Source organism: Eucalyptus grandis, chromosome 3, assembly GCF_016545825.1.
Source record: "Eucalyptus grandis isolate ANBG69807.140 chromosome 3, ASM1654582v1, whole genome shotgun sequence".
Taxonomy (NCBI): Eukaryota; Viridiplantae; Streptophyta; class Magnoliopsida; order Myrtales; family Myrtaceae; genus Eucalyptus; species Eucalyptus grandis.
Genome location: NC_052614.1, coordinates 53890194 through 53904771, shown reverse-complemented (window position 1 = coordinate 53904771; position 14578 = coordinate 53890194). Strand labels below are relative to the sequence as shown.

The following is a 14578-nucleotide window of genomic DNA, read 5'->3' as shown; positions in this document are numbered from 1 at the left end:
TTTCCGCCGATTCCCTTTTGATTGACCATGGGAATAGCTTATTCTGCTATATTGATTTCCTTTTTCAAGCAAATTTCTTCCTTGATTGACTAAATCCCAATCTTCCTTTGATTTCTCAATATACGCTTTCGACGTGCCCAAGATTATATGCCGATTCCTTTTAATCGTCGGCCACGGTCTGTTCAAATCTTGCATAAATTAATCTCCTAATTGAAACACTTTCCAATGAAAATTTCAGTTCTTATAATGTCCACGGGCTTTGCCCAAGAATTTTCATTATTGCGGGTTTAGTCCAATTTCATTAATTTCGAATCATCCATTTAAGTCCATTCGTTGTTGGTCCCATGCAAATGCAATACAAATAAAAATGCACCTAAAACTATATGCTTATGCAATTAACTATTTTTTAGGGATAAAATTAACCCCTAATTTTTTTTAAATGTCTAAATGGGTCGCCAAAATTTAGGTGTCAACAGTTCTTCCACACGTCGTATTCCTTTCCATCAAAATATGGTGGCCTTGTGTTGCTTTGCCCTTCCATAAGTCCTGGTGCCAACATACTAGCCATAAAGAATCTTTAGCTCAAAAGTAAAAACACTTTTATAAACCGAGCACTTGGCTCTGATACCAATTGAGAGTGCTAGTATGAACACCTAGACGGGGTGAATAGGTGTATAAAATAAATCTTGACAAGTATATGCGGAATAAAATAAAATTCAAACAAAGGAGTTAGGGAAGAGAATAAGAACACATAAACTATAGTGGTTCGGCTTAATCCAAGCCTATGTCCACTCTCCCACGCTAACAGCCTTCTTGGTTGGATTCCACTATGCAATCAACAAGAGATTACAACTTCGAGTGCAAACACTTAGTAGATCACACTATCTCACTAAGTCACTCTTTTGGTATTTCTCGCACGATTACAAACGTTTAAGCTCTCCAAAGACAAGTGTATGATCGAAGGTCGCTCAAACTTTGGAATTATAAATTCTACGCTCTATCTCTTACTTGCTCATCGGTCCTTCATCTCCTTAAATACTCCTCCACTTCTAAACTAGCCGTTGGACAGAATCCCGGAGAATCGTCTTCCAATATACCCATTGGACAGTTCTATATCTAGAAGATTTGATAGCCGTTGAGTGACAAAGGTAAAATCCCAAATTGATTCCGATCGCCCATACAAACGGAATCTTGGTTTCCATAAGTAAGCTTCTTCGTATAAAAAGTTCTTGTCTTCAAGATCCAATCGTCAATCAATTAGATTGAATCAATCAAATCAATCTTGATGTGGAATCCAAACCAGATCACTAGCCGTTATATGATTGGGCTTGAATTACATTATGTCAAATCTGGATATAAAGTTTGATAGTAATAGACTTTACAATCTGAGTCTGAGTGCGATAGATTTTGCAATCTGAGTCTGAACATATTCTGCTTCTGAACATATTTTAGCTTTAAGGTATGTACCTAGTTTAGCTTCAGCATAGAGTCTGTCTTCTGGTTCATTATTCACGTTCAGTCTGTAATTAGTCAGAGTTGACAGACTTCTGATGTAGAACAGACTTTGACACTAAAGTCTAGTGGTCTTCAGACTTTGATAATATCATTTACATGTTCTATCATCTGCATGGTCTATTACTTAACCATTAAACATGTTAGTAGCCTTTGATTTATTTTGTCATCTTCAAAACATCATAAGGGATTTCCCTAACAGTGCATAGACAACCCTAAGGTGTATTAGTTTACTAATTGGGTCTTAGGGGGTAGAACTTGCTGAGACGTAGTCTCATCCCGGATGTGGGACAACATTTCAGGACCCTGATGAGGAACCTGAGGAGAAAGAGCCGAAGAGGAGTATCTAGAGAAGAACCCCGAGGATGATCCAAAGTAGGATCCTGATAAGAATTGTGACATCCCGATTTTTCTCAATTTTGTTTTCAGTTAATTGAGTCGGGCAATTCATCTGTGCATGTAGTTCGTCTCTCTGAGTCGGCCACTCACGAGAGAACTGGTCTATTGAGTGAAGCAATTAAAGGATTTTGATGTGTCAGACTTGGGAACTGATAACCCTCAGGTCGGATGTAAGAAAATTTCCCCAAAAGCTACTCAGTGGATTAGACGCGCTGAAATCGCACCAGATTGAATTCGACCGTAAAAATTGGGATTGGATTTAGAAGTTGGAAGCCCGGTTATATCACACATCTTATTAGGATCATAGGATAATTTTGTGGATATTAATCGGATTCAATTAGAAGAGAATTGAAAGAAAAATTGAAGAAATTGGATGTACAAGGATTTGGACCCCGACGGAAATGATATTGCACCCATTGAAGAATGTTGTGGGAGAGGAGATAGTGGAAGATGACATCATGGGGGTGATGTCATGCTGATTGAAGCCAAAGATTGAGGGCTTGACAAGTGGAGGGTGGAGATTTAATCTCCAAAAAGGGAGCTATCGCCATCATTTTCAACCATGGGAAGGAGAGAGAGGGAAGAGGAGAGAGAGAGCCGGCTAAGGGGAGCTCGCCCGTCGACCAGCCAGCTCGCACACGCCACTGTTCGCCGCTCCTCCGTCGCCGAGCTGAGTCGCCATCGCCGTTGCGTCGTCCCGTGCGACCGCGCGCGCCTCGCCTCGCCATCCTGCCCCTCCGCTATGCTCCACTTCTCTTCGCCGTGCCAGCCGTCACCACCGTTGTCTTGAGTTGCCCTCCGTCAGCCGAGCCGCCAACCGCCGCCGTGGGCCACCGCCAAGCTACAGCCGCCACTTCTCCATCGTCCCCCGTGTCCGAACCGCCGCCAAGCAGCCTTCTTCCAGCCGCAACCAGCAACTGCAAAAATGGGTTTCTCAGCCCCTTCTTGGCCCATTTTGGCCGGCTTCCTGACCGTGGATGCTTGGCCCGCTTTGAAGAAAGTCGTTCCCCTCAGCGTCCCCATCGTTTTGGTCCGCTCGGCTCGCTAGTCCGGTGAGTTTAGCTCACTAAATCTTGATTAGACGGTTAATGATGCCCTAAGTGTGCTTAGTCTAAGTTAAGTGAACTTAGGTGGTTAGTTTAGTTTATTTAATTGTGATTTAGATTAAGATGTGTGTTTAATTTAAAGCATGTTTAATTAAAGGCTAAGATAGTTTATTTAATAATAAACCTTGATGTGACATAATAAGGTTTTATTTTTGAATTATTTAATTGTTTCGAAATTCTAGAATTTATAATATTATATTATATTCCGAAATTATTAAAATATTATTATTTAAAAAAAATTATTTTTGACCCCGGTTGCTCATAATTTTGTGTCAATCGTTGTTGTGTATTCGGATTTTGACATTGATGATTGGATATTATAAATTGATTGTGGATTGTGAAAAATATGGATATTATTATTTAATTAATTTTCGGAATAAATTTAATTATTTATTAAACTTCGAAAATTTCGTCGAGACCTTATTATCTTAGAATTTTGTGCTGATCGCTACTATGCATTTAGAATTTGAAATTGATGATTGGTTGTGGCAAATTGAGTGTGATTGCGATAAATAAGGATTCTTTTTATAAAATCCCAAGTGTCAAAACTTGATGGAAGAACGACCGTATTTGACCACCTATTACAGGTTGTGTCCAATGGGGCCGTGATTGACCACCTATTAAAGGTTGTGTCCAGTGGGGCCAAGATTGACCACCTATTAGAGGTCGTGCCTAGTGGGGCCGTGATTTGCCACATGATAAAGGTCGCGCCCAGTGGGGCTGTGAATTGCCACCTGATAAAGGTCGCGCCCAGTTGGGCCGTGAATTACCACCTATTAGAGGCCGTGCCCATCGGGCCGGGATCTACCACCTTTTAAAGGTTGTAAAATGGGGCTGTGATGCCACTAATTCTAATTTTGCCGAGTGGGGCCGTGATTGCCACTGGTTGTTAAACCTTCCTATAGGGTCGTGATTGAGAGCAATGATTGATTTACTAGAATGATATGTAATCAGCCGAGTTGATTGATCGCTGAGACGATCCAAGTGGTTGAATTGTTCTGATTATGTGATTGTGCCGTAGTTGTTTGGTTATCATAATTGCACATGATTGAATTATATAAATTGTGCTAACTTGCAGATGAAGACTAATGCGAGGTAAGTCTTTTGTGTGATGTGGCTAGGTCACCCGGGGCGTATTTTCTTTCTAATAGGGGTTTAGGGGGTTGAACCTGCTGAGACAACGTCTCATCCCGGTTGTGGGATTAAAATTTCAGGTCCTTGGTGGATGGAGCGGGCGGATAACTTTGGTTGGCCTTGAGGAGTTGCGGAGGTGAAGTCATAAGGATTGGAGAACGTGTCAGACTTGTAGGTCGTAGGACAGATCCTTTTTAAGAGCCGGTCTTTTGTAGACTTTTGGCCATAGACCTCTATTTGTAATTTTGTTGAATTATGAAAGTGTTATGTTGTGGTGTTGCTTCCTGCTTTTTTATCCCGTATTTCATTGTCAGGGATTTTATAATACATTCCGCTTGCGCAATAATGAATGAATGGGCTCGGTGACACTACCTGAGAATGTCGCATTTGCATGACCATGGTGGGATGTTGGCACGCTCGAGGTTCGGGGGGTGACAAGAATTGAGCCTCCACTCCTATTTGATGACTTTTGCTGTAGAATCTATTTGAGTAGAAACCAACCTTTTTAGCTTGGCTTTTACCATGAACCAAACTCGATACATCATTGGATAGTTTCACTTTCAAAAGAAAAACTCTGCCTTTATTATAGAAATATAATAAAATTCTCCGTTTACATTCTTTTTGATGTTCTCTACATTTTCTTCAAGAAAAGTAAATCTAATCGACTTGACATGATTAATTCAATTTGATGTATATATAGCACTTGAGATCTTCACGTTAGTTGATGCGATGACTTTCCACCATGAAAACAATATCTTACAGCCTTTGATCAATAAACTATGCGATAACTTGTCTTCTCAACCTAACTTCTCATCAATAAGACATCCATCTATCTCATGTTTTCTAATATATTTGGGGCACATTGTCTAAATTCTACGAGTCTGATTATCTTCCTGACTTGTCGCGGTTGCCCAGGCTAGAACGCGAGAAGGTGATCTGATGCCATGGAGAGGAGCTTCGAAGCGAGAGACTCGGACTGACCAGGTTCATCCGGGATCACGAACGGCCATGAACGGATTGTTTAGATGCCACGATCAGTTTCGCAGTATGATCAAGCCGAACGAACCTGACAGCACAACATAGAAGAGTTCGTAGACTACATTAGAAGATACAAGTGTTCATGGCCCAGGTACGAAAATAAACAGATGAACCGGTCCCATCGAGAAAATCTTGGCTGGCACGTGTCGACCTAAGTTCGGGTGACACGTGCCTCTCGTCCCCATCGCGTCAGAACCCTGACACGGACTCCTCTCTCTCTTCTTCTTCCTTCTGGCGTTTCCTGTCACTCTGCTGCGGAACACGCAGGCCTCGGAGTCGGCCCCGGCGAGTCCAGCACCGAGACCTTCCCGAGCAGCCTCCCGGAGCTCACCGCAGGTCGCCCCATGCCGGCTCGTGTAGACGTAGACCTTCAGGCAGATCTTGCCGGGAAGATGGACTTCCCGGCGAGCCTGTCGAGGTCGGACTTGCTGAGGTGGAAGGTGGCGCCGCCGCCAGCGGCGCCGTCGGGGAGGAGGCGGCGTAGGCGGGAGGTAGGGGATGAGGGCGGTCTGGAGGGGGCTCTTGAGCTTGATCTTGTAGAAGACGCAGGGGAGGGAGGAAGGGTGGACGGCGGGCCAGCGGGCTAGACGGCGACAGGGATCCCCACCGTGCGCAGAGGAGGATAAAGGGAAAAGAAGAAGAGGAAGAGAGAGAGGCGACAGCGGGGAGAGGAGTGTGTCAGAGGTTCTGAAGCGGTGGGGTCCATGAGACACGTGTCGCCCCAGTGAGTGGACTTGTAGGACAGTCAATATTGTCTCGGTTCTGTCACCTGACCGGACTGTTGTTGAATCATTTTGGCGCTTAGCTTCGCTCTGGACCCCATTAATCAGATGAATAGCTTTCGTGATTATTGCATAGGCCTCTGGCTGTCTAGTGGTAGCTAGCTTTAAATGGTCGCACCAAAAACGTACTGCGCCTGAACTGAAACCAATAAAGAGAAGCTCATGAGGATTTTGATCAAGACGATTTTTCCTAGATTATGTATCTTGACAAAAACACGCGATACGACATGCGGCTTGTGTAAACAGCGTTATTCTTAAAAATAAAAATTTAAATACGTTATATTAAATATATTTTTATATATAAATATATAAATAAATAATAATAAAAATAGCATAAATTTAATTTACAAAAAAATATTAAATAATATCATTTATTATTTTAATTTTTTACAATAATACACAAAACTTAGAAGAAAAAATATTATTTAAAGAAAAATGCTAAAATGATATTTTTAAATTTATTTATTTATCATATATAGCATTTTTATTACTTCTTTCATAGTAAAAGACTTAAAAAATAATTTGAAAAAAAACTAAAAAGAAAATAAAAATTGACCTCGTGCGTGTATATTTATAGTAATTTTATTACTTCTTTTGTGTATATTTATATCTTGACTTATCAAGTATTAAAATTTTTAAATTGACCGTATGTGTCGGAATTGCGTGTCGGAATTACAGACTCGCGTGTCGGAGCGTGTTGGAGAGAGTTGATCACGTGTCCGATTTTTCAACACTCGTTGACCGTGTGTCGGGATGTCGGAGCATATCGGACACGTGTTGAAGTGTCGGACACGACTCGAAGACTTCCGAAGAGTGTCCGTGGTACATAGTTCCTAGGTTTCCAGAATTCATCATATATAGATAAGTCGTCGAGAACTCCAGCTTAGCAGGAGCCTTAGTTTTGTAATAAGAGTAGTGTTGGGGATAGAAGCTCATAAAACTAATCTTTTACAGAACAGTGAGACAAACGTAGACAATGTATTTAGCTGTATCATATTTTGGGTCCAAGTTACTTTGCTTTTCTGGCTATTTTACGTAATCCTGCGAGAGGTCTACCAGAATAGACGATCTTCGCCTCTCTACTCTAGCATTATTGCTAGATAAAGAAGAACGATAAATCCGAGTGCCTTACAAGTAATCTCTATCCACTGTTCTTTGGACGCCTCTCGGTCGACGCTCGAAACATAAAGCAATCACCGTCCAGAAAAGGAAAAGATAAACGCATCATGGCAACTTCTATCTGATTTTAAAGACGCGACAATCTAGGTGAGGCGGCGGAAACATCCTCCGATAAGACCATCGTCTTCGCCAAGGCCCTCAACCGGAACTTCTGGATTTTTCCTGTGGAAGTCTTGGGCAACTCCGGCATGAACTCCACCTTCTTTGGAACCATGAAACTTGGGAGGTTCTTCCTACAGAAAGATAGGATCTCCGCTTCTTTCACGTCGTCGGTTTCACCTTCGGAGTTCTTCTTAATGCTGATGAACGCGCACGGACTCTCGCCCCACCGCGGATGCGGCATCGCCACCACCGCCGCCTCCAAGACCCTTGGGTGGCCGTAGAGCACGTTCTCGAGCTCGACACTGCTGATGTTTTCCCCACCGGAAATAATCACGTCCTTTGACCGGTCCTTTACCTCACGTAACCGTCACGGTGGACGACGCCGACGTCTCCGGTGAGGAACCACCCGTTTCGGAAAGCCTTTGCTGTCGCTTCGGGGTTCTTGTAGTAGCCTTTCATGATGCTGCTCCCACGCAGAACAATTTCTCCCATGGATTTTCCGTCACGGGGAACACTCCTCATCGTGTCCAAGTCCTTGACATCCACGTCGGCGAGTGTCAATACGCTGATTCCCTGGCGTGCCTTGAGCCGTGCCTGCTTTGATGGCGGCAGGCGGTTCCAGTCTGCCCGCCACTCGCAGACCAGGGCTGGCCCGGTGGCTTCGGTTAGCCCGTATGCATGCGTGATGTGGAAGCCGAGAGACTCCATCTTCAGGATTAGGGCCTGTGGCGGGGGCACCGCCGGTGAGGATCTCTATGGGGCCGACAACCTCGCGGCGTTCGTGGGGCTTGGCATCAAGGAGGATGTTGAAGATGACTGGCGCAGCAAATGTTGGTGACCCTGTGAGCAACGATGTTCCGGTAGATGTTGAGCGCAGTAACGTTGCGGAGGCACACGTTGGTTCCGCCGCGGGCGGCGATGCCCCATGTGAAGGTCCATCCGTTGCAGTGGTACATCGGCAGCGTCCACAGATACACCGGTTCGCTTCGCATTTCCCACCCGAGGATCAAGCTGAGGGTGCTGGGTAGGCTCCTCGGTGGCTGCACACCACTCCTTTCGGCTCCGACGTCGTCCCGGAAGTGTAATTGAGCGCGATGGGGTCCCACTCATCTCGAAGCTCCTCGGGGACGTAGGCCAGGGTCGCCCTTCTGAATGAGATCCTCGTATTCCAAATCGCCAATTTGAACACCAGTCGGCGAGTTAATGTCGTTGATGTCGATAACCATGGGTATGCAGTAACCGGCAGCCGAGAGCATCGCAAGCGCCTCCCGTGCTACCAGCACGTGCATGCAATCGATAAAGAAGACCTTGGCGCCGGAGTGGTGGAGGATGGTAGCAATGTTGGCAGCGTTTAGACGGGCATTTATGGTGTTGAGAACTGCCCCAACCATTGGCACGGCAAAGTGCATCTCGTACATGGCCGGAACGTTCGGAGCCAGGATAGATACCTGCAAGCACAGAGAGTTACCAATGCAAATGAACATGATTTCTGAGTTTACACAAAGATTTAGATGAATAGTGGAAGAAAATTATAATATTGCCACAAGTGAGCTTTTGATGATTAAGAAGTCACTTACATGCATACAATTAGTTATTACTATGCCAATATTCGAGTCCCAATATGAATCTTTACACTTCAACCATTTTTCCACTTCTATCAACAAGATGATTTCATGGAACCCGAATGAACTCGCAGCAGAGTTAGATAAAACAAAGAGAAACTGCCAACAGATACGTACCACATCGTTCTTGACGACATCGAGAGAGCGGAGCGACGAGGCGAGGCGGAGGCAGCGCTCGTGGGTCTGGCGCCACGTGAAGCGGGCGGAGTCGTAAACAACGGAAGTGCGGTCGGCGTAGGCGGAAGCGGCTCTCTTCAAGAAGGTGAGCGGTGTAGACGGGACGTGATTCGTTTCGCATTTCGGGAAGTCGTCCATTGTTGTCTGCTTTGGAATGTGGGGAGAGAGAGAGAGAGAGAGAGAGAGAGAGAGAGAGAGAGAGTTGTTGTTCGGGAATGAATGAATACAGTCCTTGGGTTTATGTAGGAAAAGAACATGCGTTCCTCCTACGAATTCCACTTTTTAAAAGAATAAACAGTGCTTTGGACGGTTCAGATCACGACAACATGATTAGTGCATATCTCAGACTTTATCATTAACGAATGCCGCGAGTTCTTGTTCGACTTCTTTGGTAACGCCATAGCTTACGGAAAAATAAAATGCCATGTGCAGGAAGATTAGGGAAACGCCCCGACCAATAATTTTTCCTCGTGAGCGTCGCTGGCCACGTTTGGTTCGACTTTGGAGGTCTAAACCATTTTCCGACGTCTTTGAACGAAGGTGTGTTTATTAAAAGCAAATCGCGATTGGTTGACGCTTATTCTGTGTAAAGCAACTTTGAAGTAAAACAAAAGGAGAGAAAAAGTAAAAAAGAGGAGCAACACGGCAACAAGAGCCAAAGAGGGCGATGATACTGTTAAAATATGATCCATTTTACTAGAGCTATCTAGAATAATCTTTACTTGATTATAGAAGTATCTGGCAATGGAGGAAGAGACCAGCCCATATCGACAAAGAAACCAAGAAAATCTCTTCTCAAGTGACTTCGCCAATAGCCAAAAATGTGCATTAAATGGAGAACGCGTAACCTGCACATGTACCACTTTTGCAAGATTGTGTCGGTGGAGAAAGCCTGTAACTAGGCAACATCCCCTTCCCAATTATAGCAGTGTCACAACACTAATTGAAGAAAAGCGTAGGGAGGATTTTGTAGAGGAAAAATGTATGCCTCTATTACTGTGTAATCCATGTACAGGAGTGTATATAATACAAGAAAAGAATCGATAAAAGAAAGTAGATATTTTCTAATATTTCTAATCCTAAAATAAACACGATCCTATCAATTTACAATCAACACAAATCTTCTAAATCATATCTTTCAACACTCCCCTAAAGTTGATGGCTTGTATATGTCAAGACGCCTAGCTTGCTTAGAAGATATGTATGTTGTCTTTGACAAAGGGGTTTAGTGAATACATCCGCGGGTTGCTCCGTGATTTTGATCCCTCTTGTTTCAATAACTCCTTGAATCTTCTCTCGAATACAATGACAACCTCTATGCTTTGTCCTCTCATGTACTATGGGATTTGCTGCAAGTTTGAGTGCTAAATCATTGTCACAAAAAAGTGAAGTCGGTCCCTTAACTTGTGCCCAAGATCTAGAAGTAAACCTCGCAACCATACTATTTCACAAACAGTTTTGGCCAAGGATTGATATTCGGCTTCAGCTGAAGATAAGGACACAGTAGACTGCTTCTTTGTCTTCCATGAAAGTAATGATTCCTCAAATTTGATACAGAAGCCAATGATAGATCTCTTACTCATAGGACATGTAGCATAATCCGCATCGCAATAAGTCGTCGTTTCCATGTTGCACTTCCGAGAAAGATGTATCCCTAGGCCTAGACATTTCTTCAAGTATTTCACAACCTTTATAGCTGCATTCATGCGAGATTGTTTTGGACTATGCATGAATTGACTAAGAGTCGTATTGCATAATAAGTTCTGCGGCCTAGTCATGGTGAGATAGATAAGTTTTCCTACAAGTCTCACGATAGCTTGACGGATCTTCTAATAACGGATCATCAAAAGAAGAAAGGTATGCCAGCATCATAATCAATGAAGTCAGCTTGGCATTTTGTTCGATAGGAATAATGGTTGGTTTTGAAAGTGCTAGTACAAACACCTAGATGGGGTGAATAGGTGTGAAGACAAATTTTGCAAAATACAGGGAAAAACTTTACTTTTAACCCGAGTGCAGTCGATAATAGACTTTGCAAAGGAAATCAGACTCTAACAATTAAATAGAGTTACGAACAAAATAAAGGAGTTCAAGAAAGAGAATAAGAACACAATGTTTATAGTGGTTCGGCTTAGACCAAGCCTACGTCCAATCTCCCATGCGACAGACCATTTGGATTTCACTATGAATCAAAAGATGTGTTAAAATCTCATGTCCTTGATTCCAGGTGTAGAGATTCTCTACACTTCCTCAAGGTCTCACCAGTATCTAATATCTCTTTTGAGTACGAATTTACGCTCAACAATTGAATAAGTAAAGTACAAGGAGTTTCGAGACTTTGGAATTTTTCTATCTCACACCACCTCAAATAACTAAAGCGTCCTCCTTTATAAACTCCTCCATTCCTTCATATCCGTTGGCACATTCCAAATGAGTTTTCCAATCTACCCGTTAAACAGAATCAATTAAGAAGATCTTCAAGTTATTTAAGGAATATGAAGATAGCCCACCAATCTGCTTTTGTCCATACAATCGGGATCTAGGTTTCCATAAGTAGAACCTTCCAAGTGTACTTCACCAATCAACAAATCTGAATTACTCAAATTAATTTCAATGTGAATAATAGATCTTAAGATGCCATCTCCAGCCATGAGAACTTCTTTAGTCGCACGAATCAAATCTTTAAATATATACTCCCATATGGATAAGTCTTCTTCGACGGTTTAGAAGCTCGTCAATGAGGCGGAGACTTTAAATACGGAGTCCGCGGTCTTCAAACTTTGACGGTAGAGTCTGGAAGTCTTCAGACTAGATTAAAGGAAATGTTTTGTGAATTTCAAAACATATAAGGAAGTTTCTCCACCAATTTCCCCATTTTTATGGTGACAAAACTTTACTTGATTTGGATACTTTTGATCGCAAGACAATACTCAAGCAAACAAAGATATCTCATAAAAGATAAATGAATTATGATAAAGATAGTATCGAATCGTAATCACAGAAAATGAGTTAGTCTGTAAAAACAACTATCTTTACCATAAATACTGACAATGCTTAAGATACTACAAGCATTAAATGATCAAAACATAGTCCCACAGTCAAACCAGAGTCACACCGGTAAAAAATAAAGTCAAATCTCAAAATAAAATCCGCACTAACATCTCCCCATTTTGGCAACATAAAAAGGTAGAGACGAAAAAGAGAATTGATAAAGTTAAGATTGTTTTGGAATGCGAACGGGCTGGAAATCTCCCATCGACTTGACAGGAGTCTCCTCTAGCTTTCAAATCCTCCTTCGGTTGCGTTACTTCCTCACCCTTGGCGGTTGCTTGAACTTGAAGATTAAGGGCACGAACTTGATTGAGCAATGAAATGCAAGTGGCTTGATTAGCATTCTACATATTCTGAAATTCACATCCCAAAGCATAAATCTAACCTCCGATCTCCATAAGAACATCAAGTAGTCTTTTAAGGTCTGCGGAGTTGTCAGTTTGAGTGCTTGCTTTAGCATGATCGGTGTGTGGAGTATTAACAGAGATGATGGAACTTCGGTATGAACATCTAGACTTGGAGATGAAACCTCATTAGCTTCCTCGAAATTGAGAGGCATATACATCTTTTGGATCGGCGGGAGAGCACCGACATCATCACTAGTAAAAGCAAGTGAAAGAGTATCTCTTTTATCAGTAGCTCCCCCTGTTTCAGTGCCTTTAGGTGGGGAGAAATACTCTTCATGCTCTGGTTCTTCTTCAATCCTACCATATTCTTGTCCTTCATCCTCTGCTGGAGAATCACCATGACTTTCTCCTTCTGTTTGTTCCCCTATTTGCTCTTCTTCTACAGTTCTTCCTTCTTCTTCTTCTTCTTTGCTCATCGATTCCCTCTCTTCACTCCTCTGCTTTGTTTCCTCTCTGTCTTGGTTTTCTCTATCCTCAGTCTCTGGAACAAGACGTTGTAAGTTCTTTAAGGCAAGAGTGGAAATGGTGATGTCATCCTCATCTTCTTCATCCTGCAAGATGAGTGCTCTCCTCTTCTTGGATGGATGCATTATGGGCTCATTGCCTTTTTGTTTTCTAGCCATAGGGTCTTGACGAGTCTTGATAGGGTCTTCTCCTTAAAATGCTCTAAAGCCTTGTTTAGTTCTTTCAGACGCATCTTTGAAACCATCTTCAGTCCTACCACCATTGGATCACAGGTGCGGACACACAGAATTTTGGGTGGCGGAATATTAAGATGTCTGAATAGACGAGTAACAAGAGCTGAATAGGGAAGTTGTCGTGACAACCCGGACAGGGAAGTACGGAGGGATGGTGAGATCGCCTTGGCAGTACATGAGTGAGGCTAAAGGCATGTCTCCCGTCCCACATCGCTTGGGGAATCAGGGCTAATTTATAAAGGTTTGGGTCCCTTTAATATGTATAACGCGTTTCATGTACGCTTCATTGCTGAAAACAAAGCCGTGAGGGAGGAGGTTGTTGCGTGCATGCCTCCAAAGCAGACAATATTATGGCTTAGGAGAGGGCGGGCCAGTGGGCCACATCTTTACCCCTGCATAATGCGTTTTAAAGTCATGAGGACTTAGTGTCCAAAGCGGACAATATTATACAGTGGGGCCCGGGTCATTATAAATGGCACTCACTTGCGTGTGGGGGCCATAGCGAGGGCGTTATGCCTTAAGAGGGGAGAATGTGATGACCCGGACTCGGGCGATGCGAAGGGATGAGCGAGATCGCCTTGGCGTGCGCGGGTGAGGCTGGGCATGTCTCCGTCCTACATCGCTATGGGGGAGTCAGGGGCTAGTTTATAAAGGCTTGGGTCCCTTTCCCTATAACGCATTTCACATACGCTTGCGCTGAAAACAAAGTTGTGAGGGAGGAGGTTGCTGCGTGCATGTCTCCAAAGCGGACAATATTATGGCAGGAGAGGGCGGGTCAGTGGGCCACGCCTCTACCCTTACATAACGCGTTTTAAAGCCGTGAGGACTCAGTGTCCAAGCGGACAATATTATATAGTGGGGCCCGAGTCATTACATTGGCCCTTGTCCTTTACCATTGACCTATACATGTGAAACATGATAATGTGCGGTAGAGAGAACTTGTAACCAATATTGATGGCATACATTAGCTCGCCGAATTGGATACATCAATCTTTGATGTGGATTTGGGTTTGAGACAATTAAGTACAATCTTATGGAGCAAGACATTTGAAGCACTCATCCTCAAATACGAAATCCGACCTTCTGCAATTCTATCTCGAACAAGCTCCATAGTAGCATGACCAATAGACACACTAATTGATTGGAATATCCCTCTTTCCACTCCAATCACATTAGCCGACTTGTCCATATCAACCACATAATCCTGGTCTCTAACACGAATGAAAATCTATTTGCATCTAAAAGCTTAGATTGGAATAGAAATACGTGGTAAGTTCGAATGAGCTACGTCGTGCCGAGCAAAAACATTCTAGTTGAAGTAAAGAAAATTTCTCTCGTAACTTCACGTTCAGAGAATCGAGAAAATTAAAA

General features: G+C 43.1%; 1 pseudogene; it reads right to left on the bottom strand.

Annotated features, from left to right (window-relative positions):
• Window positions 1-6979: 6979 nt before the first annotated feature.
• LOC120291119 lies at window positions 6980-9189 on the bottom strand (annotated as a pseudogene).
• Window positions 9190-14578: the final 5389 nt, after the last annotated feature.